Source organism: Cricetulus griseus, chromosome 3 (genome assembly GCF_003668045.3).
Source record: "Cricetulus griseus strain 17A/GY chromosome 3, alternate assembly CriGri-PICRH-1.0, whole genome shotgun sequence".
Classification (NCBI taxonomy): Eukaryota; Metazoa; Chordata; class Mammalia; order Rodentia; family Cricetidae; genus Cricetulus; species Cricetulus griseus.
The window spans coordinates 33,496,036-33,522,686 of record NC_048596.1 but is presented as its reverse complement, the minus strand read 5'-3'; the positions used below and the strand labels follow the sequence as shown (position 1 = coordinate 33,522,686).

Sequence of the window (26,651 nt, the reverse complement as noted above, 5' to 3'; positions counted from 1 at the left end):
TAATACACAAAGGATGTTCAATTCATTGAACATGAATGTGAATCTCCAAAGACCATGAGTTTAAGACCCTGTTAAAACAGTTCCATGCCTTCTCAGAAGTATTTAATACTTAAAATTCTGTAAAAGTATAATTGTCTGCTCTAGCCATCTGCAATGGTGGCATTCATTAAGAATGTATTTTTATTTTGACTGTGACTTCAATTTCAATTGTTAAATTCTTATTCAATTATATAAATTATTATAATTCCCTTTTAAGCTTCAAAAGACTTTGTACCTAATTTTTAAAATAAAGAAACAAGGATTAACTAAATTGAAATGAGCAAATCAAATCTTTTGCTACTGCTCTGAACCTCCTAACATATCATTTATTGCTTTACAAAGTACAAATGGTTCACAGAATTGCAGTTTCAGAACCAGTGCTCTGCCCATGTGGTCTTAGAATAGGTGGCCCTGTTATACTTCCTTTGTTAGACAGACACTTACATATATTTAACTTTCATAGAGAAAATGCTAGAATAAGTAATTAGCCTAAATGTAATTGTCTGACTTCATCACTAATTAATCACTTGAAATTTGTTTGAGCTTAGCAATACTCAATTGATATTCTGCTAAGTTTTCTTAGTAAGTACTGAATTTTTTTTTTTTTTTTTTTTTTTTGGTTTTTCGAGACAGGGTTTCTCTGTGGCTTTGGAGGCTGTCCTGGAACTAGCTCTTGTAGACCTGGCTGGTCTCAAACTCACAGAGATCCACCTTCCTCTGCCTCCCGAGTGCTGGGATTAAAGGCATGTGCCACCAACGCCCGGCCTAGTACTGAAATTTTCTACAGAAAAATATTATTCTAGGAAGAATTAGTAATTCCAGTTACTAATCAGGCAATATTTTATTTAATAATTTAATTATAAGTAATGTTAAAAATAAACAAATGGCAGCTAGAAAAACAATTTAAGAATATTATTTTCATCGTTCTGGAAATCCTGTGAGAAATAAACAACTATCATTCCACTTTTCTATAGATGGAAAAAGTACATAGTAATTAATTAAATACTCCTATCAGCACCAAAGTTGTATAACTAGGAAAAAATGAATGAGAAAATAGTACATATATGATCCCTAAAGTCCAAGAGAGGCCTTGTCTTGCTTTCCCTTTTATCGGCAACCATACGTAGTACCAGGCTCAACATATGACATGGTAGATGTTTGACAGACCAACTGTTATTTAGTCCTTCATTACACTAATTGCATATGCTGTGTGTTTTTAACCCAGTTAATAATCTTCCATGATATATCATCCTTGTAAATAGTCTTCATTCCTATTTCAGCAGCTCACAGTGCCTAAGAAGGTGATCGTCTATTCTTTTTTGTATAGCTCAGCTAAGACTAATAATAATGACTAAATTAGGGGCTGGAGAAAGGAGCTCAGTTGTAAGGCAGTTGTCTAGGACAAGAACATAGCCTTGAACCCCAGTACTGCGCACACACACACACACACACACACACACACACACACACACACACACACACGGGGGTGGGGGGGAGAGGGTGTTATTGTGTGGCTACTATAATCTTGTGCTTGGGCACTAATCTAACTAAGCTTGATAAGCTTGATGTTTGAATTGGGGATTGGGGAATATATTTATTTCTGAAATCTCTGAATTGAGCACAAGTTCCCACTTCAATTCTTCTAAACGAAGGACACTGACTTGGAGTTTCTTAGATGTCAAAAGAAAGGAAAGTTTCAGTAGTCTTCTGCAAGGGACCCCTTTTTATTCAGTAACAAACTGCCTCCCAGCAAGTGCCAGAGAAATATACTTAAGCCTACATCTAACAGCACTGCAATTGAAGGTAATAATTAAGAAACTTTAAGGACATACACCAATAAATAACTAATTAATTAATTAGTGTTTAGAATATCTAGCTGCATTGCAATGCCACAGTGAGATCCTCTAATCCAATTTCATATCTGCTCCTACTTGAGCACAAAGCCATCTTTTCTTGTCACACACCAAGAACTTGTTACACAACTTGCTATATTCATTCATTTGTTCAAGTGCTCATGCAGAACATATTCCCTGTAGTGGTGAGACATGAGGATTGTAAAAAGTAACATTTCAATTCTCATCCAGAGCTTTTTAATCTCTTTGGTTTAGCAAACAGTCCATGGTAGCTATGTTCCATACATGGAACAACACACAAATACACATAGAGACATAGAACTTCAACATGGTCCAAATTCTAGTTAAAGGATACCCCTGACATAAAGAGACAAACAAAACAAAACAGAATAAAAAGCCTCTTATTCCAAAGACAGGGATGGTCTACCATTGCAGCCTGGCACTGTGCCACATACTGCCTCCTCCTGTTCCAGGCATAGATGGTAATGATGGAATGAGAAGGCTAGGTTTACAGTGCCAAACGTCAACTCGTTTTGTCAAATGACAAATTTACCAGTTCACTCAAACTTGTTTCTTTAAATCATGCATAATATTGACAGTTATCTGTACTAAATAACCAGCCCTAATGAGCTTTGAAGAGCTAGTTGATGTCTTATATTGATTGACAAGTTAAAGGTTCATCATGAAATGGATTGCAATCTTGCTTTTTGTCTATCCAGATTGTATCTGAGAATTATTTTATTCTTTGGTACAGTAAATTCCTGGAATGAGAATACTTATTTTAGATCAAATTATATAGGAACTTCTTGAATACTTATGAGTTTATAAGTGATGGTATAAATGGCTTACTCCTTTACATACATCTTTTATCAACTTAATTCTTTATGACCCTCAATTCATACCTTTCTTACTTAGTTCAGTTGGACATAACTTCTGTTTTAAGTGGCTAAAAAGCATTAGTTACTACATTCAGTTATCAAATACACATGATAAATTTAGCATATCGCTGAGTAGAACTGATAAGTAATCCTATTATAAAATATCTGAGGTGAAATGGCTATGTAAAGAAATATTAATACCAAATTGAAACTTAATACTTGCCACTAAAAAATCCAGTCTTTTGCAACTATTAATTCACACAACAGTATACAAAGTGATTTGTGACAAATTTTAAACATATTTACTATAAACACATTTCAAAAAGTTAATAATTTGTCATTAGGCAAATTGATGCATAACACTGGTTGGTACATTAATCAAAATGAATTTATGTTTCAGTAAATTTATTTCAGGAGGAACATTCATTGGAAAATGAATCTCTCAATAAATGTTCTTTGAGTTAGGAGGATAATCAATTATCAAATAGCTGACCTTTCCCAACAGCAGCATTTAAAGCTGAAAAGTACCCAGGCTCCCAATTCAGAGTCCAAGATCAGTATTAAAAGAGGTCCCGTTGGTTAGCATTACATTTGGCATTAAAACTCAGGACTTCAGTTCCCAATTTTTTGTTTTTGTTTTTGTTGTTGTTGTTGTTGTTGTTGTTGTTGTTGTTTTAAAGCAGCTTTAACAGAGCATGGCTTAGAAACAAGAAGAAGAAGGCTGTCACAAAGAGCAGGGACTGCTGCCAGGGGCTCCAAGTGCTTATTGCACAGTGAAAGAAACATTCGTATCACATGGAGAATAGATTCCCACCATCAGAGGCTCGCCGAAAAGTTTCCAAGTCTCTTTCTCACATAAGTGAATCAGGCACCTTTTCAGGGCATTTAACAAAAATTCAAATAAGGCAAACTATGCAAATGTGTGTGGTAATGCCAACTAAATGTTTGCACACTGCATATACTCTGAGAGCTTTTGGGCCCAATTTGGCTATTTTGTGTGATCCCAGGTATTCAGTAATTTAGGTTCACTATTTTTGAATGTAACCTACAGTACAGATTGTGTTTTTATTGCAATGAAGAAACCCAAAAGACTAATTTCTAGTTCAACAGGAAGCAAAATTCAACACATCAGTAACTGCAATCAAAATAAACAAGGAACAGATTCTGAATCTTCACTTGAGGTGAATAAGTGTAATTTCAGGGTGTGAGAAGGAAACCTTTTAGACAAAATAGTTTGTGTAACAGCTTTTACAAGGTGCACTTTTCACTGTTAACTGCATTGAATGCTCACGAGGATAATCGGTTTTGTGCAGCAGTTTACAGGCTCTCCGAGGCATGCACTAACTATCCTTATTTTGAAATTGCTTCTATGCTTTTATTATGTTTACATTTTCATTTTTAAAACATTTACAATTTCTATTGTGTGAGTGTAAATTTGAAACAACCCATACTGCTTAAATTCTTTAATCATTCGGATATGTCCTATTGGATTTTATTAGCTTAATAGCTGTCAGACCTAATATACACAGAAGTATTGACAGATTTTAAAGCAACATTGAAGGAAATGCCTTAGAGAAGTTTTGATGTACATATAGTTATTATTATTATGAAGATATTATCAACTATCATCTTGTTATACCCCAACAGTAATCTAATATTTATGCATCTAAAATCACATGTAATATATAATGGCTATGCCATAGTTACATGTGGTCAGTTTTCTTACATCTAATGTTACAAAAAATATTTCCTAAACACAACTGAATAGTTAATTATGAAAAGCACATTCCCTTTCATTATACAATTTATTTAACATTAAATAATAAATTCTCTTACAATTAAAGAACAAGGGTTTTCTTAGTTGTGAGACTACCTAGTCATCACTCCTCTTTTTCCTTTACCCTATCACTTTCTCCTCTGCCCGTGCCAGAACACAGGACTCCATATAAACTTGGTAGTGACAAGATAGCACCTCCAAACTGCTGTGCAAATAAACTGCCACTAATGCAGCTTAGTTATGCCATTTACTTTATTCTTCAGGCTTTTTTGACATATCCTGACAACTAATTTACACATTAACTATAGGACCTCAGTTATTACCTGAACACTATGGATATTGAAGATGCAGGAAAAGCCCAAAATAATAGCAACATGTGTAATGACAGGAGTGCAAGCACATCCTCAACTATATAAGTTCAAGGCCAGCCTGGGATATATGAGAATTATTCATTTTAAACAGGCAAACTATGTTATATATACAAACATGGACAAAATGTTTGGTGCCTGAAAATAATGCTATCATCGTGAAATCAAATCCATGGTGTTATATATTCTTGGCTTCTACAGTTGACCCTAAAGCAGCACTGCACTATAGCAGTACCAGTAAAGGTCAAAATTAGTCTTGTATTACTGGACACGACTATGTTCAGAGAAACCCAGGCTCAGAGAGCAAGGCTAAACATGTACTCCAGGCTGAGTCACAGTTTATACCAGGATTTATTTGGACCTCCAAAGTGAAAGCTCTACTGTATCACATTACGAGTAATGTTATGAGTTGCAGAAATCGCTCTTAACATGACCCCTGGATGATTCTATTTTTGTTTTCAAGTCCATAAATGGTAATTAACAGTAGAAAGGTAAAAGAAGCAAAAAAGCTTCTAACAAATTATTAAGAAAGAATTATTTATTCTCTTGACTGTTTTTCTTCTTGAGAGTGCTCCAATGTATTTATAGAAAGTAAATGTTTTTGGTAAACAGTTAATGAAAAAATAGATTGGGGGAGACTGGCATTTCTGAAACTACTGCTCCAAATCAAGAGGCAGTATACACTTAACTTCACCAACCTGTTCACAAAAGTACATTTGTATAGAAGGAATTTTATGGTCATCTGAATATCCAGGAAAAATGCAAACCTCTAAATATTACATCGTTGGTGCTGAAATTTTACAGATAAATTCATTTTTTTCTTCCAAATTGGGTATCAATCACTAATACAAATATTAAAAATCTATTTATTATTTAACATAAGTGGAATAAAGACCAATGTACATAAAAATAATGTAATTTTGAAATAAGATTCTAATATGTTGCAAAGAGATGAGTCTAAAAATCTCACTTTAAATGCATAAAAGTTTCCCCAGTTTAACAGTAAGAAAGCAAAATCTACAAACCAAAACAAAGGAAAAACAAAATAAAACTAAACCAAAAAACCTTTACTTAGGAAATATAGATACTTCTGTAAAATGTGTATGTTTAATGAAACATGAATTTTTTTCAGTTATAGACCTTTTTCTTTTCGTCCAAACCATCAAAATGTTGTTGTTTCCAAGAAAACATTATGAAAATACTTGTTAAAGCACAATGTTCCACAAACCAACCAAAATTCTTTAATAGCATACCTAATTCATCTAAAGCCAAATCATAAATTTTTATCAAAACTCAGCAATTATAATTGATGTGGCTCAGGTTCTCCGAGAATATTCAATAAAATTATTTATAAATATAAGTTTAAAATTTGGAACATATTTATTATAGCTAAGAATTTGTGTAGCTTAAAAGTGAACATTTTAATACCCTGCCCTCATTATTTAGATTAAGCTTTAGTTTGATTTAACTTACAAAAAAAGAAACAAATTGGAATCTCCATGGAGAAACATATTTAAATTACTGTGGATTCCTGGCATAATTTCCTTTTAGAAATTACCCAATTTCCCTTTCTTCTAGCTGTGAAGATGAAGAGCAGATGCTTGCTGAACATGACTCTAAGCCAGCATTTCACTGCTTTGACACATCCAGAGTCAGAACAATCAGAAGGAATCCAAGTTAAGTTCCTATAGGGGCAACCCTCCTGGCAACTGAGCAAAAGGCTACAGGTGAAACCCCCTCTCCACCACTGCATGCTTTGTTTTGTTTTGTTTTGTTTTGCATATTATCCTGACCTGGGAGGATAATAACTCAGGCAAAGAAAAATAACAATCACTCCCTCCACCGAGACAACCTGAAAAATAGTAAAGATGCAGTGGAGAATTCTTGCCATCAATTAGTTCTTTCTTTTACCCTCACCTTCCCAATCTCACCCAAACAATACAAAGCAGAGCCAGGCTAGGTCCTAGGCCTCGGTGTGAAGGAACAAGATCTGAAGTTCACGGTCATAATCAGCCACACTGCTCAGCTAAACGGGGAGTTCTAGGTCAGCCTGGGCTAACGAAACCCTATCTACATCTAAAACAAACAAAAGCAACAACCCAAACCCTACCATTTATTGAGCACCTACCATGTAGCTGTCACAAATATTAACACATTAATTCTTAGTACAGTTTTGTACAATGTATGCTGTTCTCCACTGGGAACAGAGTTCTCCAAAGTCTGTATTCCCAAGCATACTTGGAAATAAATAAAACTATAAAACTATGCTCTCACCATACTCATATATTTGTATATTTTCTTGCATTTCAGAGTTAATGGGGAAAAAGTTTGTTTCACATTTGAAATTTGCAGCATGAATGAGAAAAGGCACTCTTAAGAGTAAAATCATGTTCTTGCAAAACCAGTGAGAAATAGTTACAAACACCATAACTTCTCATTAGTTATGCCAACTTGAAAGGGCCCAGTGACATATTTGCTATCTTACCAAAAGAGAAAGTTGCATTACCTACCACTAACATTTTATAGGCATTTTATTTTTCTAATCTGCTTAGGATAAACTTATAAAATTTACATCAACTCCAAATAAATATTAACTCACTTAATCCAAGAAAAGCTCCAAAAATCTAAAAAGCATGCCTTCCTCAGCTACCTCTTTTGTTTTCTCCACTACTGAAGATGCTCCTCTTTCTTTTTTGTGTCCTATGCACACAGTGTCCCTGAAATAATATTTTGAAGCTTAACTTTCACTTGTAAATTGCAAAGACTTTTACATCTATTGTCCAAGATCCTTTTCATTCACCCAAACTCCAGTTCCATAATGCAAACTGCTTCTCAATGAATGCAACACAATGAGACCCAGGATGACCTTTCTTCTTACAGTATCCTATGTTGGTGCTAATCCTCCAATTCTCTTCCTGTAGATAATAAGAGCAGCGACATTCCTGCATGTGTCTGCCACTTAAAGCAGGTAACATTTCCTGAATGTGTGTGCCACTAGCCTATTGTAACTTACTTGCTACCTGTATCTCCCCAACTCTTGAACATATTTGGATTATCAAGTTAACTCATAGTAATCTCATCAACATAAATGATCTTTTCTGACACCTGTGAAATCTGTCTCAAGGTGGAAAGGAATGGTCAAAGTTTGAAAATCAAAAACAATAGCACAGACTTGGGAGTCAGCCAGTAACTTCTAGAATCTTTACATGGCAAATCACTATTAAATCCTATGATCTGACAAACATTTTAATCAGGTATTTGTAAGTAAATACTAACTCACTGAATCATGGAAACCAACACAGAAGTCAAATTCTTACACATGCAGGCCAAGAATAGTTCTGGGTGATTCATATCCACATTAGAGTTATGAAAATTGGGAGTCTATTATAAACCTAGCAGGTGATAGTGCTAGAATTTGAGTACAAACTTAAGAGATTACACTAACAGTATTTGTTATATTATGCTATATTTGGCATATTTCTGCCACTTAAAGTTATTTTAACCTTACTCTCATTCAAAGGAAAGCAAAAGAAAACAAAACAGTAGTTACCATTATGCCTATAAAAGGAATAAGCCACCAGGAAAATTTCTGAGAGCAGTGTTTTTCAAAATTCCCAAAAGGTATGGAAACATAAATGTTCCCCACTGCCAAGAGCTGTTGGCCATCACAGGCTTTTCTTACACTATGCCTGCAGTAGTGTATATGTGAAGGAATACTGTGGTAAGTTAAAGAGGCATATTCAAAGTCTATACTAATCACTAGAAGACAAAAAAAAACGTAAAACAATAAGCAAAGGATATAAAATAGATCATAGAAATTATTTCATTTAAATAAAAATGTAGCTCTGAAAGCAATAACTATCAGGAATGAGTGGGTCAACTATAAGGACAAAGGAGTCAACTTATTAAAAAAACATAGAGATCATAAATACTATGTGCCTATTTTCAGAACTCCTATGATGGGGAATGTCCTTCTGTATATATGTTTCTCTTATTGGTTGATAAATAAAACACTGTTTGGTCAATGAGGCAGGAGGGTAGGCAGAACTAGGAGACAACGAGAATTCTGGGAAAATTAGGCAGAGGGAGTCCATCAGAACAGTCACCATGTAGACCACAAAGGTCTGGTAAGGCAAGGCCATGTAGAAATACATAGATTAGTAGTTATGGGTTAATAATTAAGAGAGATCTGACAGTAAGAAGCTCTTGCTATCTACCAACAGTTTAATAATTACTATAAGTCTTTGTGTGCATATTTGGGGCTGAGAAGGGTGGCAGGACATGGCAGGACAAGAAACCCACAAGCAATGTTCCTGAATAAAGCAAAACATGACATTTGAAAATGGTAAGACTTTCTATCATAAATGGAGATTTTAAAACCAGCAAAGACAGACTAAACAATATTAACCAACTTGATCGACAGTGATAGGACACCACATCCAACAATACCCAAATATACACCTTCTCAAGAATAGGCAGGATATTTATCAAGACAGATCATAATGCCAAAAAAAAAAAAGGAATTAATCCTATCAAAAGTAACTTGAAAGTCGGTAGCATGGCTGGTGCTACAACTAGCAACAATGTGTCAATCAAGAATGAGTGAGGCCCTAAAATTTACCCCAGTACCAGCAATAATTCAAAATATATATATATGTATATGTATATATATATATATATATACATATATATATATATATATATATATATATATATATATCCCTAATTGATTGACTGGTAGTCAAAGAAGAAATAAAAAGGGAAATTGAAAACTTTTAAACTGAATAAAAATGAAAATATAATACTATAATTGGTGAAAGGCAGAACACCTTCCACAAACATGAGTCAAGAAAAGCACAAATAAATGACTCAGTAACCCAATGTTTAATAAGAAACTCAAGAGTGACTTTTAAATATAAAAAGTTTATAGTTGATCAAATATTAAAACTTGGAAAAATTCTAGGGCTATTCCTAAAAGACCAACATATTTACAGAAATGTAAAGATCAGTTCTAGAAGGAGTACAATTTGCTTAATAGCATTTAAAACAGTAAATATTTTTTAAATGAGCCATCTCTGCTATAGGAGCTAAATATTAGTATCTGAATTCTAATAGTTCTTATTTCAGTCTAATAAAAGCAGATACAGATGTACAAGTTAGCCTTTAATATGAGAAATCTGTGCATTATCAATTGTCTGTATTCAGACAAGCACTCAGTTAGGAGTGCTGAATTCTCCATCCACTGTCTGGATTCATACCCTGGCTTATCACTACTAACAATCACAGCCTTAGTTTTCACAATTTCCAAGTTATGAATTAATAATTCCCACTTCCTAGAGTGATCATAAGCACTAAAGACATTGCCTTTTTGGCTTACAAATATGTCTGATGCTAAGTAAGAGGTAAAGAAATATCAACTAACATTATATTATATCAACTAACATTATATATCAACTAACATTATAACATAGTATTTATTGATTTATAATTATTTCATGCTTGTAGTCAAGATGTGGCTTGAATTGTTTAAGTTAAAAGAGGATATAATCACAGAAAAATAGAAACTATTTCAGTAATTTGAAAATCATTGTCAAAACAAAAAGAGGCATACTTTCTTTTCAAAGTAAGGACAATGAGTCAGTGAAGAATTCTGTAGTTAATGGACTGTTATAGATCAAGAAAAAAATGTAGCAATCCAGCATATCAAGCAATACGGAAGTTCCTGCTAGCTCTGACCTGCTGCCTTCAACTAGTTCGTCCTATGTGCTGCATTCAACCAACTTATGGGCTTGAGTGTTACATCTCACAAAACAGAACATTCATTTCAAAATTGTTTTTAAACGGCTAAACAATAGCACCCAGCAATATAACATCTCAACATTTTTATTTTGTATTAAAAAATAAATGTGGAACACATTTATTTAATAAGCTTCATCAGTATGTATATAAATGAATTTGTAAATAAAATATTAAATAAGATAGGTTATTCTAATAAACTGTTTTAACTTACTAAATAGGGGGTCTTGTTAACTGCACATTTTTAAGAGATGATGAGGTTTGTCACTGTAAAACATGATGACAGGCAAACAAACTATCAGAGAAAGCAATGCATGTGACCAGGAGTACAAGGAGCAATGAGCTCATCACATGCGGCCATATCCAATTCCTGTGAACTACACCAAACAACATTTAGCACTTGAAAGAGAAGGCCAGAAAAATGTGGGAACACTCTTTAAAGAAGGATGGGCTATTCCATGTTTCACAGAGCCTACTGAGCAATCAGCAGGTGAACACTTAAGCCCAGAACAAGATAAGAAAATGAAGGCAGCTTTGAAGGCTGACTGAGTTCGTCAATACCATCATCACAAGAAATTTAGTTAGACCTTGGCCATTCACATAAAAATTCCAAATGAAATTTTTAACTATATTTATGTTTTATTCAAATTCATACTTTATTTGTAACAGTGGTACATTTTTACTCTTAATTCTATTTTGCAATTAGAAGGAATGATAAAAATTAATACTTGTCGGAGGTCACACTGACAAGTAAGCAAGGAAGAATTTCACTTCTACATTTCCCAATGGATCTGGGCTGATTTAAGAGTGTTTCAGCAGACATTTTTACATCTCACACAGACAGAGGATTGAGTGGAAAGAGGTGGATTTCTTAGCAAAGTCCACAACTATTTTTATAGCCCACTGTATCCTTCCAAACAACATCCTTGTTTTATCTGTCCCATTACCTCCTTTACTTGTTTACAATTCATTCCTGGTTCTTGTTTTGTTTATTCCATTCCTGTTTTTTTTTTTTTTCAAATGTTAGATTTATTGAGGCAATCTGGAACCTAACCCATGTTATCTTCAAGGTATGACCAGATATAATATATTCAACTAATATGAAATACTAGAAAGCAAAAATGTAACTTATATAAATATAATGGAATCAATAATTGATTAGGAATACAAGAGGGCATTGACACTACTTAGAATTACAAAGTAACTTTGGGACTGTAAAAATATTCTATATCTGGGTATATACTTAAAGGATGATAATTCTTACCAGAGTTGTTGCATAACCATGTTTATTGCTGCAGTAACTAAGAAATAGGACCAAACTAGATGTCTATTAACAGACGAATGGACAATGAAAATGTAGGGCTTATACACAATGGAATATTATGTAACATAAAGAAAAATGAAATGATAACATCTATAGGAAAATATATACAAGCGGAAATCCCCTTCTGCTCAGTTAAAAAAAAAATACAGATTCACAAAGACAAATACCTCATTTTAATCTTATACAGAGAACCTAGGGACTTGAGTGATGGCTCAGATGTTAAGAGCATTGACAACTCTTCAAGAGGTCCTGAGTTCAATTCCCAGCAACCACATGATGGCTCACAACCATATATAATGAGATCTGATATCCTTTTCTGGCAAGCAGGAATACATGCAGGCAGAACACTGTATACTAAACAAACAAAATAAATCTTTAAAAAAAAAACTTGTAAAAATTAAAAAGACCCTAGATTTTAATTTATATGTATACATGTAGGCAATTGTGAAATTAAACTAGAAAGGAAGGGGACCATAGCAATATGACTGCATAAACAAGACCTAATGACAAAACACTGCTTGACATGAGACATGGATAAGGAGGGATCACAAGCTCCCCCCATAGAAGAAGCAATTAATTGCTGCAGAGAGAGGGAAAATTGGTTTCTATAGGAATAAGCCCCCTGATACATCATCTAATTCCAACTGGTTGGCCTTAACACATCTACATATGAGCAACAATAAATGAACTAAAATGATTGTGCATATGCAAATATATTTGCACTTATGTAAATATATGTGTGACAATAATAAAGAAGAGAGGAGTTATGAACTGGAGAGTGAGATGGAAATGGTGTATATATAGTATGCATGGCTGAAATCTACAGAAATAAAGAATTTATATTAAAGGGTAATGAACTATGTGTGACATGAAGGCAGAAGGAACAACTATTGGGGCAGGGTGGCTAGAAAGATAGATGGCAGATGGCAGTGAGGAAGGGAGCAAATGAGAACAAAGGTTATATGAAAGTGTCACAAGGAAAACCACTACTTTATACAGCATCTGAAAAATATTTAAAAAATCAGCATATTGGTTGTGATAGAGACTACAAAGACGTAAACTTTTAAAACCTGAAAAAACAGCTTAAAATGGCATCTTTACTATATTCTGCAACACACACACACACACACACACACCAAATGACTTTTCAAAATAAAACATTAGAAGTATCATGTTTGCAACAAAGGACAGTATATAATCAGCACTTACTGTATCACTCAAATCTTATCAAGACTACAGCAGCTACATCTATGAACCTTTTAAGTTTGTGTGCAAACTAAGATGGCCAAGTGAACTAAGAGTATATCTGGAAATTCAATCATATATGAGAAACATTTGCTGTTTGAACTGGTGATAAGAGGATAAAATAGAGACACGTGTAACTGACAGTGAATATCTAAAGGCTACTTTCTGAGGGAAGAAGTAAGTTTCTAGTGGTTAGAAATCATAAATTCATACTTGTTCTGTCTAAATATAACAAACGCAAAAACTATTCTAATCAAAACATGCACCAAATACTGAATCACATGTCTTGGACATTTACTGTGTGTCTCAGACACAGAGCAATGAGCTTCCTAAGAGTCACAATATTGTCATACTCAATTCATCCTGTCACGCTAGCTAGAAAATATGTTAGGATGATAGGGTAGATTTCCTCTAAAATTCCCTTACATTACAATATGTTCCAGTAAAATCATAATAAAATGTTTAATCTGAAACCACTAACTTCAAAGTTCCATGCTTCCTTTATATCAGTACTTCATAAATACTAATTAAAACATATTAGTATAAAATACTAATCATAAAATTCTTCCTTAGTGGAAAATGAAATATAATTTATGATGATTATTTTTCTTTGTTCTGATTTTCCTTTGCTTTGTTGTTGTTATTATTGTTGTTGCAGCAGGGTCTCTTACAGCGTAAGATGGTTGCAAACTGGTTATGAAGCCAAAGCTAAACTTGAACTCCTGCCTCTATTTCAAATTGCTGGGATTTACATATGTGCACCATGGTACCTGTCAACTGCTTTACTGTCTGATGCAATTTCAATATTACCTAAAATAAAAGTAAACTGTTGATAATGAAAAGTCCAGCAAGCCCTATGTTTCCAATGAAGAACAAGTTGGACATCTGGGTTTTCCCATCATTGTATAGGCCAGGTGGGGAAAGTTACATAACTAGAGGTGGAATGATATGAAATAGGAACTTCTCAAAGAGATTAAGCTGGGAAGAATAGTAAAACTGATGGCACAGGTATGTGCAAATCAAACTGGCTTAACATTTACTTTTTACTTTTTATCAAAGACAATAACTTTACATTGAGGTTTGAAGGGCTACAAAGTAATTAACTTCACCTTTGTCTCCTGGATCACACAATCCAGACACAATAGATCTGAAGTTAAAATATTATCTACAATAATTGAATCAAGTTATTTTATATATTAAGCCATTTGTTGAGTATACAGTCAAATTCTCTCTCTCCTAGCACAAGTAAATATGGAAAAAAATATCTTAATGCCATCAAAAATATACCAGGCAGGACCAGAATAAGTATAATACGAGCATGTTAAAACAAAGTCTGAATTGCTGGACCATTCCCAAAGGCACACTGTATTTCAACTTTTGAGTTAAGTGTTTCGTACTAATTTTTTTTTTACATGAGTTATTTTGCTTAAGTCATCTCCTTCAAGGTCATTCAGATAGATACCACAGTCATTTTCAACTCCAAGCATTTTGTAGATTTATATTAGAATAAACTCAATATACATTGTAAGACCAGATATACAACTTATCAAGTCTAGTTACCTAATGCTATTGCTTTAAAATGGGGCATGGTGGGACATGCCTACAGTCCCAACACTTTGAACCTTGAGACAAGAGAATTGTACTGAGTTCAAGGATAGCTTGATCTAAATCATAAATACTAAACCACCTAAGGCTACTTCACAAGACTCTTGCCTCAGAAAGCATACAAATATTTTGTAATTAATATTTTTTATTACTTGCAACACGAACATCAACTTCATACATAGAAAAATTTACTATAAATCTAAAGTGTCAGATTGAAAACTGATTTTGAACTTTATAACATCTTTTGTTTTTATGTGTTCATATGATTATATATGCATGTGTTATGTGCTAAGCCAGGATATACTAAGCAAGTTCTATATCAGTTATCTAGATCCACAACCCTGATTTTTTTATGAGGATTTTTCAAACAAGTAAATGTTTTTGATGACTATCAATGATTTTGTCACTATCAATCCCAAATTCAATTAAATCAATTATGTAATGAAATAAATAAATGTGTCACTCCAGTTCTCTTATTTCATTACAATATCACATTATTAACTTTCATTGGTCAGATCTTCAATGTTTTATAACTATATTAGTCTCAAATTTTGACCCACTCTTTTAAACTTTTTAATATTTTATATGCCAGTGTTCAAAACATTTCACTTAAATTACAGATTATAAGTGTGGGTTCTAGTTCTTAAATTGGTAGAGTAAAAACAGGAAATACCACCTTTCTTGTCAATCTAACAAGATCAACTAGGGCCATACATCAACATTAGGATGTGGTTTGTTTATCTCAAAAAAGATGGGGCAAGGTGGACAATGTCATGAGGATTCATAGCCTCCTGCACACCCACTTCCTTTTATTCTTGAACCCAATTCCAGGTACTAAATAAGTCAAAACCATTAGGAACACAAACATATAATTTCTAATAGCTAGACTCTAAAGTTATTAGATATGTAAGCACTGGAATTGATGTCGCTTGTCATTTTAAATATCTCATTAAAGAACTATAGAGAAAAATTACAACTAAATATTGGTAAGAAAAGACTTAATTGGTCTCACTTACCACTTTGGGATTTTGAGAACCATTGCAGATTCCAGTCTACATTCCTCTGATAAAAATCTCTGAATAAAAAAGAAACAGGAGGCTGTCTTTTGGTGAACTTTTGGTGCAAAATCACTTCAATTTCATTTTTTAAAATATCATTTAAATGAGAAAAAATAAATACACATAAGTGTATCCCTGAAAATCTTTAGCACAACAATTGTCTCAAATATTGGAAAGAGTGATAAACATCAATAATTCAGAAATTCTAATACATAACTGAATGTCTTATCAATTGAGATAGAAACTCTAAATTCAGGTTTCATAATATAGAAACAGAAGGTAGAAGCAATTTTTATACTCTGCAATTCATTCCTCATCTATAATTGGCATAGCTTCAAATATATACATAATATGCATACATTTATATATTGCATTTAGGCTGAATTTACCATGAACTTTTACCATAAAAGAGATTTTAGGATCAACTTAACAGAAACACGTAATAATCAGCCTTTAAGGCTTATTTTATGCAGTGATAGTTTAGTCACAATGGTCCATACCTGTTATATCAACATCTGGGTGATAAGAGGCAAGAGAATCACCAAAAACTTTAATTCTCCTGGGCTAAAGAGTAAGGCCATGCCTCAACAACAATAATAAATTATAACTGGTAATATGGTTGTATAAACTAGTGATAAGCTCTCATGTAACACTATTTGTTAAATGATCTCTATTGCCCATCGAAAAAAATAATGAAAACATGATGAGATCAGACATCCAAGAGCCATGAGATGCAAAGCAACTTCCATCTTATATCTGTACAATTTATCTAGTGGGTCTGCATGCATCTTATAATATGAAATATAAACTTATTCTTAAATGAACCCACACATGCCAACTTTATGGCTCAGTAATTCTAAATATGTAAGTTAGAGAAAGTTGGTAGCTCCTTCATGAATACTATTATGATAATGAAAGGTTCCTTACTATTTTCTTCAAGCTGGGCAAAGTGGGCAAAATATCTTTAATCCCAGTAGTTCATATGAGTTTGATGCCAACTTACTCTATGTAAAGAATTCCAGACAAGCCAAGGCTACATAGTGAGTCCCTGTCTCAAAATTTTTTTTCTTCATTATCATTTTAATGACTACTGGCTATTTTGGCAGTTTAATATGATACATTATATACAGTCAATTTATACTTGGGTCTTTCTAAGCTTGACATTTTTATACTTAAAATGGTACATTTTCAACCTAAGTATTTTATAATCCCCTCATGTTCCTCTCTTGCTATAACTTCAATTATTATACATTTGTAAAACCCTGAATCAGTCACTGCTCATTTCCTACATCTTATCCCTAGGTTCTTCAAAAGATATATATGAAATTAGCTTTTCCTTGGTATCTTATTGGAGGTGGTTAAACAAATGCATTTTGACCACTGCTCATTCCAGTAAGATAATTTTCACTTATTTTAGTTATTTCATTTTTAGGCCTCTGATTTCCTACCTGTTTGTTTATTAATATCATGATTACTTTATTTTATGCTTGTTCTTGTTTTAAAGTCTCTGTATAGGTGTTTGCACATGAACTTTTGCCCACTAAGATCAACATCAAGGCCATCTAAAGGTTGACTTCTATTTACTTTTTCTAGAATAATTTTGTAAATTATATTGAACATTGTAACAATAAAATATAGGTAGCCTAAATCCATTTTATGGACATTTAGAGAGGAACAATTTGTGATCTCAACCAGTGATGTCATCAGCTAAACAATTAGAACTGATTTGTATATTGCTGGGATGGGTTTGAGAAAGGCCCAGTGTATTTATCAAACTTTTTTAAGTTTGGCAAGTTAAAACCTATTTCTCCCCCAAATTTTATTGAGCTCTGGTTTTAGTTTTCCTAAAGAGAAAATGAGCTGTATACCAGGATGTTGCTGGGGTTTGAATGGATGACCTGCAAAGTTCAAGAGCTGAAATTGTAAAAGGCAACATGATGGGAACAGGCAACCAACTGATGAGGACAATCATGGTTTTGATTATGGACATCATGGGAATGGCTTCATAAATAAAGAAGTGCCCTTCCATCTTCTGCCATGTAAAGATACAGAATCCTTCTCCTCCAGAAGGAGTAGTATTCAAAGCACCATCTTGTAGGTAAGAATAGACATAACCAGAAAACTGAATCAGATGGTGCCTAAATCTCAGACTTCTCAGCATACACAAGTTACAAAAATAAAATTCAGTTCCTTATGAAGTTCAGCCTTGGGTATTTTCTTATAGTAGCAAAAAAGACTACGGCAGGGGACCATGCTTTAAAATTATGGAAAATATAGCTCTCAACTGGAAGGCTAGAATATTACAAATGGTGCTTTGCACAGAGCTCCAAAGTCCATTAGGAATTATTAGCACAGACATTCCAGTAAGATCACCCAATCTCAATGGCATGTGTGCAACACTCAGCCAAAGAATTCATGTAAACACCTGTGAGAAGTCAAAATCTTATTTTGTGCAGAATCTTTTTTTTTTTTCTAGGCTCTTGCTCCACACTTCTTTAGAGTTCTAACATCTGACCTCTGCTGTGTCAGCTAGAATACACAAGAGTTCCTGCTAAGATTCTGTCCTTGTCACATAGTCAGAACATTGATGTTAAACAAAATGCCAGAATAAATGTGTGGTTTTCCTTAGAAACATATCCGCTCACAACTGCTAATTCAACTCTTGAAGAAGCTACCTCAAAATTAGGACAATTTGTAATTTTCTATTGCAGGTGGATTCCAATACCACTAACAGAAATTATTCTCTGCATTGCTTTAAACTGTTCTTTTCCCTGATTATTTCAATTCATAGTTCTCTTCTCTCCTAGTGCCCAGTTTAGATAGTTTTAATCTGGGTAAAATACATATAAAATGCTTTTTAAAAAAATTGGATAATATAAAGTTAGCTGGACTTGGCATTGCAAGCCTTTTCCCAACATTCAGAAGGCAGAGGAGAGAGCATTTCAGGTTCCAGGGCCAGCCTTGCCATATCCTGAGATCAGATATTAAAAAACAAAAACAAAAATAAATGAAATCTTGGAACTTTATAACCATGATGATGAAAAATTTTATTGTGAGTTGTGTAGTTTCTAACATGAATAGAACTGTCTTCAACAGAACTTTCAGTACGTCAGTGCTGACTGAACTTCTCATAACCTGTAAGGACACAAGGAAAATCACATCACAGCCTACTGACGAGCTGCCTTCACATTCTTCCTTCCTGAACTCTACCTTCCTACTTTCACTCAAGTCAAACTAAAATAGACAATTCAGAATACTTCAACTTTTCAGAATTCTCCTCGCTTGCCAATTCTAGCATTGATTTGCTTTCTTGTTAAATATAAATGTCTTTATATTTTTAACTAAAATTTATAGAAACATCTCTCTCTAGGGAATCATGAGAGATTTAAATGAGAAATCAGTATAAATACAAGCACCTCTATATTTAAAAACTAATTCATAAAACTGATAATATCACAGATTTGGTGAGCATACCTTTCTCAACTAGAAGATATCAGATATATTAATGCAAACAAATGCTTAGACATACTCAAGGCCTAGGGCTAGGGCCTAGGGACCATGGTTGTTTTAAGGGTCCATAACACCTTTTGAATTATCTTAAAGTGTGAAGAATAACTGAAAATTAGGTATTTAACATCTGATGTTAATTATGTGCTTGTAGTTTGTAAGGGTAGATACAATTGATAAGCATTTTCTGAGTTGCTAGGAACTTCACATTTTCACTATGCCTGGCTGATTCTAGAACAGATGACCCCAGGTATTTCCCACCAGGAGAGGTAGGCATTATTTCCTATAGGTACTCTCCAAGGAAACAATCCATTCTCAGTGCTTCTCTCTCTCTCCCTCCCTCTCTCTCTCTCTCTCTCTCTCTCTCTCTCTCTCTCTCTCTCCCTCTCTCTCTCTCTCTCTCTCCTCTCTCTCTCTCTCTCCTCTCCTCCTCTCCTCTCCTCTCTCTCTCTCTCTCCTCTCTCCTCTCTCTCTCTCTCTCTCTCTCTCTCTCTCTCTCTCTCTCTCCTCTCTCTCCTCTCTCACTCTCTTTTGGATTCACAGAAACTTCATTCATTCACTTTCAAAGTACTCATGTGAGCCAACATTTGGAAAATATTGGGCAAAAATACTCTGGGTCACCAGGCATCTCCACAGGCTTTCAAGTGAACTTGTATTCTGAGTCCTCAATCTTTTGAAGCAGTCTATAAAGCCACAAGTTCCTGTCTAGGTGACAGATTCCAACCACAGCCACATGCAGAGAGATGATATAATCACTCTGAGAACCCACAAAGTCCCCAACCTTAGCTGAATTAGATTTTTTGATCTGGTTCTCTCATTTATCATTCCATGTTGCTCAAAGAGAGATTTCTTAGATTCAAATCATCAGAGCTTCTTAATAAGAAAAATTATCAGTGTTTTAAATGACCAATACATTTTTTTAACGTATGTTAAGACAATATATTTCAAACCACATAACAAGAAAGTGATCTAATGTGAGCCTGGAATTCTGCAAGGGTTACATGCCTCTAACCTTCTATAAATGCATCCCCATGCTTAGGTACAATTTGGTCAGTTTAATCAGAAGTCCTACATTTTCATTCCAGCTCCACTACTGGTATATTCTCATTGGAAAACGCCTGTGCATGAGTTTAGTCTCCTAAGTACACATATAAGTAAATCGATAAGCTACTGCAATTCACACAAGACAAATACCATTAAAACTCAAATTTGCCTGAGAAGAACTGTGCAATTTTTAAAAATAAAATAAATTATTTCAATGTGGCAGCAGACAATTGCAGTGCCAGTTAATTGGTAGCATAGGACAGGAAGATTATTTGACTACATGAGTTTGATGCCACCAGACTAGGAAATATAGTGAGACCTGGTATATAAAATTTTTTCTTTAAACATAAGCAGGATACATACATATTATTTCCACTTTTTATTTCATTATGATAGTTATAATATTCCTAAATTTCATAAGCCTGATCTCTATTACCATACCTATATCATCATATATTTTGACTCATTCTTTTTAATGTTTGTGGTGATATCTTGCTTGAACAACTAAAGCTTGTGTGAAGAGCAGAGGATGGAGCTTGTCACTACCTAACCATAGAAGTCTGGAGGTCTGTACAGGCATGAAGTTTGATGGCCGGGCAGAGACAGGAAGTGACATGGCTGGAAGAAGAGAGGATATAAATAGGAAGAAACAGGCATTCACTCTCTTTTCCACTGGGAAGCTAATGAGGTAAAGGTAGGTGGCTTTGGCTTACTCCTTCTCTCTGCTCTCTCAGCAGTTTCTTTTATATCTGATTCCAGGTTTTATTATTTAGATCAATTAAGAGCTCCATTTATAAATCTTCAAATGTATTATGTCAGTCTCCCAAGTATTTCTATTGGAGTACATATTGAAAGTTAAAATGTGTTAAATCACCATTTTTCAGAGTTCAATCACTGACTAGACCTTAACACTGCTCATAATCAATAAAGTAAAGTCAGTTTCCATCATGCATGCCATGCTACCTGTCTATGTTCTAAATGGGGAAGCACTGCAATACAGTAAAAGCTCAGACAGTAAATACTTGTGGGCACAGAGGTCAAACAATTCATATATGCTGTGAAAGCAGCCACATATGTTGTAAAGAAATGATTATGAGTAGCACATGGATGAGAAAAATATATATTTACTATAAGTTAGTCATTAAACAATGTGTGTGAATATATATATGTATATACATATATAAAACTACTTAAACATATCCACATTAATACATATATACATTTTTTTGTTTTTAAATAGTAAAATATTTTTAGGTGCTAGGGATCAAGGTAGTTTCTTTCCTGTATGGTCCCCCTACCCTTCAGTCCCCAATAAACATCCAGAAGCTGGTATTAATTACAAACTGTTTGGCCATTGGCTTAGGCTTCTTACTGTCTAGTTCTCTCTTTACAATTAACCCATAACTACTAATCTATATATTTCTACATGGCCGTATCTTACCTTACAATGCCCAGGTGTCCTACCTTCCTAGCGGCTACATGGCACATGGCATCTCTCTGGTGGCTTCTCTTCCTGTATCCTCTCCCCAGAATTCTCCTCATCTGGTAGCCCTGCCTATAATTCCTGCCTGGCTACTGGAAAACCAGTGTTGTATTCATCAGCCAATAAGAGAAACATATATACAAACAGCATACAGAAGGACATCCTTATCATCTCCTCTTTTCTGTCTAAATGAAAAGGTTTTAACTTTAACATAGTAAAATTATATAGAACAAAATAGTTATCAAACAATAACTATAGTTAATGGGCTAATATGTAGCAAAATTTAAAGAAAATATTCTATCATATATCTTTGTGAGTCTAAAGTTTTATATGTAACTTATCTTTTATCATAACTAAGGAAAACCATAAGAATATCTGTCTTCAACTTCATCAAAGACCTCAGAAGGATAATATATAAACTCTAGAATTGGCCAAGATATCTCACGGCCAAGACAGTCACCCAAAGTTATTCTGTAATGTTGAGGCATCCATCTTCAGCCTATAGACCAAGAGTGTCTGGCAGCAAAGCAGGAAATTTGAAACTGTCCCACCTATATTGGCAGTTTGTCAGCAGATTCTTCCATGAAGCCCAAACCCTGAAGGACTGTCCCATCTAGTTTTGGCAAGTTCAGCAGTCAGTTTCCTGTGGGCCCTACATGTCTAGTTTACACAGCACATAGTCAAACAGTTGAGGCAAGAACAGTTTCTTGCCCAAATGGCTGGTCTTGCCATGTTGAAGGCAAACTCCATAATGAGTTTCTTAGATGCCCATCTTCCTCTCTGATACAACTGGTGTTGCTAGGAGCAGTTGTATCTCTTTGGCATGAAAAATCCTAGTAAACTATTTTAAATGCCATATTCTGTATGTCTTTGGAAGATTTTGAAGAATACCTATTCATTTGAAATATATCTTTGTATATCTTGAAAATCTAACTAACATAACTATGAAGAGGAAATGTTACTTTTGCAGAGGACCTGTCTTCAGTTCCCAGTACCCACATAAAGAAGGTCACAACCACCTTGAGCTTCAGGACATCTGATATCTTCTTCTAGACAATGTAGGCAACAGCAGCTCTCATGTGCATATACTCCCAAAGAGACATATATGCATACATATGATTTAACATTTTTAAGTTGAAACTCAGCACAGTGACTGATCCAGATACCCTGAATGTGGATGTCAGTGAGGAGACCTTGAAAATCTATGGGGCCTCTTGTAGTGGATCAGTACTTATCCCTAGCATAGGGATGGACGTTGGGAGCCCATCCCATATGGAGGGATACTCCCTGAGCCTAGACACAGGGGGTGGGCCTAGGCCCTATCCCAAAGGATATGACAGACTCTGAAGACCCCCTATGGAAGGCTTCACCCTCCCTGGGGAGCAAAAAGGGTATGGGATGGGTAGGGTGTTAGTTGGGGGGGGGGCAGGAAAAGAGGGGAGGGAGAGGAACCTGGGATTGACATGTAAAATAATCTTCTTTCTAATTAAAATTTAAAAACTTAAAAAAAATAAGAAAAAAAAAAAAAGAAACTCAGCACAGGGTGTTCTGGGTAGCAGAAATTTGATAGTCTATGTGAAGTGGGTTCCTGTCATTAATTTCATAGCCATAATGACTGAAACTTTCTAACACATAATAAATTGCTAAATAAAGATTTCTATAAATGAACCCATAAATAAACATTTAAGGGGAAAGCTTTGATTACAATGCTAAGCTCCTTCTTACAACATTATGATGTTATCCTGTATGGCCTTATCATATAAATGTCCATCTTAATATTAAGCTTACTGAAAATAATAGTATCTTTAACATTCATTATATGTTTTCTTATAACTAATACTAAAATCACATACTTGGTATATATAGACAGTACAAACACTAGCTCTTAGAAATTGACAAATAACTTTTAGGAATTAGAAATTCATTCAAATTACTCTATTTGTTCATGCTCAATGACCATCTTTTGTTTGCATAACTACACCATGCTTAAACTAAATTTCTTCTGTTTAGAAGGAAGTAAGCAAAATAAGTAACCTTACCCTCTCCCCAACTACTTCCCTCAAAAAAAAAAAAAATACTGTTTTCCTTCGAGGCAGTGAGGCTTGAAAGCACGTAACATGCTTATATTACATAATTAATTACTTTAGGGATGATTCTTTTATTTGTACAAGTGATTCTCCTGTTCTCCATTCTCCATGTTCATACAGGACCCACAGAGTTGAAAGGAAGGCATTATATTCTCAAGAACTAGGTTACAGATGTATAGCCTCTATGCAGGTGCTGCTAACTCAAACCAGGTCCTCTGTGAGAGTAACTGCTCAGCCATCTCTCTAGCATGAAATAATTTTTCCAAGGCTGTCCATGTTCTCACTATCTATTCAAAGTAGTATCTTAAGTTCTAGCTAGGGCAATAAGACAACTGAAGGGGATCAAGGGGATACAAATTAAAAAGAAATAAATAAAAGTATCTTATTTGCAGATGATAACAATATAGGATAAGCAACCCAAAAATTCTACCAAGGAACTCCTGTGGCTTATCATACCTTCAGCAAAGTGGTAGGATACAAAATTAACTAAAACAAAATAAAATAAATCAGTGGCCTTCCAATATACAAATGTCAAGGAGACTGAGAAAGAAATCAGGTTAACAACATTCTACATAATAGCCACAAACAATATAAAATACCTTGGGAGTAACTCTAATCAAGCCAGTGAGAGAATTGTATGGCAAAAACTTCAAGGATTTGAAAAAGAAACTGAAGAAGACATTAGAAGATGGAAAGATCTTCGATGCTCATGGATCTGTAGGATTAACACAGTAAAAATGGCCATTTCCGCAAATCAATCTACAGATTTAAAGCAATTCCCATCAAAATTCCAGAACAATTCTTTACAGACCTTGAAAGCATAATATTCAACATCATATGAGAAAAAAACAGGATAGCTAAAACAATTCTGTATATAATAAAAAGGAGTCATAAATCACTGAGAAATACTTAAAAGATATGTTCCACACCCTTAGCCATCAGGAAAATACCAATCAAAACCACTTTGAGATTCCATCTTACACCTGTCACAAGTGACAGCTAATGAGGACAAGGATGTAGAGCAAAGAACACTCCTTCGTTGCTGATAGGAGTACAAATTTGTACAGCCACTACGAAAGTCAATATGGTGGTTCCTCAGAAAATTGGGAATCCATCTGCCTTGAGAACCCAGCTATATCACTATATTGGTTTGAAAGAAAATGGCCCACCACAGAATGGCACTATTACAAGATGTGGCTTTGTTGGAGTAGGTATAGCCTTGTTAGAAGAAGTATGTCACTGTGGGGCTTGTCTTTGAGGTCTCCTATCCTCAAGCTACACCCAGTGTTTCACACAGTTGATTTTTCTGCCTGCAAGTAAAGATGGAGAACCCTCAGCTCCTTCTCCAGCATGTCTGCCTGTACCCTGCCATGTCCCATCATGATGATAATGGACTGAACCTCTGAAACTGTAAGTCAGCCCCAAATAAATGTTTTCCTATAAAGGAAAGAGTGGCTGTGGTCATGGTGTCTTTTCACAGCAATAGAAACCCTAGGTAAGATAACCAGTCTTGGGCCTATACCCAAAGAACGCTATGTCCTACAACTATGTTCATAGCATCTTTATTCATAATAGCCAGAAACTGGAAACAACCTAGATGTCCCTCAACTGAAGAGTGGATAAATACACAATGGAGTATTACTCAGTTTTTAAAAATTATCATGAAATATGCAGGCAAATGGATGGAACAACAACAAAAAAACATCCTGAATGAGATAACCCAGTCCCAGAAAGACAAGCATGGTATGTACTAAGTTATAAATGGATATTATCTGTAAAGTAAAAGATAATCATGCTATAATCCACAGGTTAAGTAACAAGGAGGGCTCTATAGAGGATGCATTGGATCTCCATGAGAAGGGGAAACAGAAAAGATTCTGAAGTTGAATTGAGGATGGTGTGGATGGGAATAGGAGGGATCAGGTGTTGGGATGATGAGGGACTACAGGGAGAGATGACTAGAGTCCAAGAGCATGGCAGAGGTGGGGAGGGAAACATGGCAATCTAATGCAGTCAAAACTCCTTGGAATCAATTAAGATAGGTGACCATATTGAGGACTCCAAGTAGTGGGAGATATGGAACCTGAACCTTCCATCTTCTGTAGCCAGGCAAGGCTTCCAGTGATGGGACTGAGACTCCAAACCAGCAAGAAAACCTTCAAACTACAATCTGCCCTGCCTGAAAGATGTGCTGTGGTAATGGTGGCCCAGAACTTGTGGGAGTGGCCAACCAATGACTGGTCTAATTTTAGGTCCATGACACAAGAGGTAGCCCATGTCCCAGATACTTCCTGGATGGCAGGAAGTGGAGGCTGGATTGCCCAGAGACCTAGAGTAGAACCAAACATGACTTGCAGAAACAAACAAACAATAAAACAGTGAAATGATTCCTAATGATGTTATGCTGTACTCATAGATCAGTACCTAAACCAGAGGTCAGAGAGACTTCACCTGATGGGAGAAGATGAAGAGACCCTCCCCTTGGAGCTGAGCAAACCCCCTAGAAGAGGGGAGAAGGAATTATGACCCTCCCCTTGGAGCTCAGCAAACCCCCTAGAAGAGGGGAGAAGGAATTATGGGAGACAGA

General features: G+C 34.9%; 1 protein-coding gene across 3 annotated transcripts in view; it reads right to left on the bottom strand.

The window, feature by feature from the left end:
* The window catches only part of Rfx3 (regulatory factor X3), a 255,107-nt gene that overhangs the window by 150,358 nt on the left and 78,098 nt on the right, over positions 1-26,651 (bottom strand). For 2 of the 3 annotated variants that reach the window (XM_027406465.2, XM_027406463.2), the window contains exon 2: positions 15,902-15,960. The exons of the other annotated variant lie outside the window; for it this stretch is intronic. The gene's annotated coding sequence lies outside the window, so the exon portion shown is untranslated. The remainder of the gene's footprint in view (positions 1-15,901; positions 15,961-26,651) is intronic. 3 annotated transcript variants of the gene reach the window in all.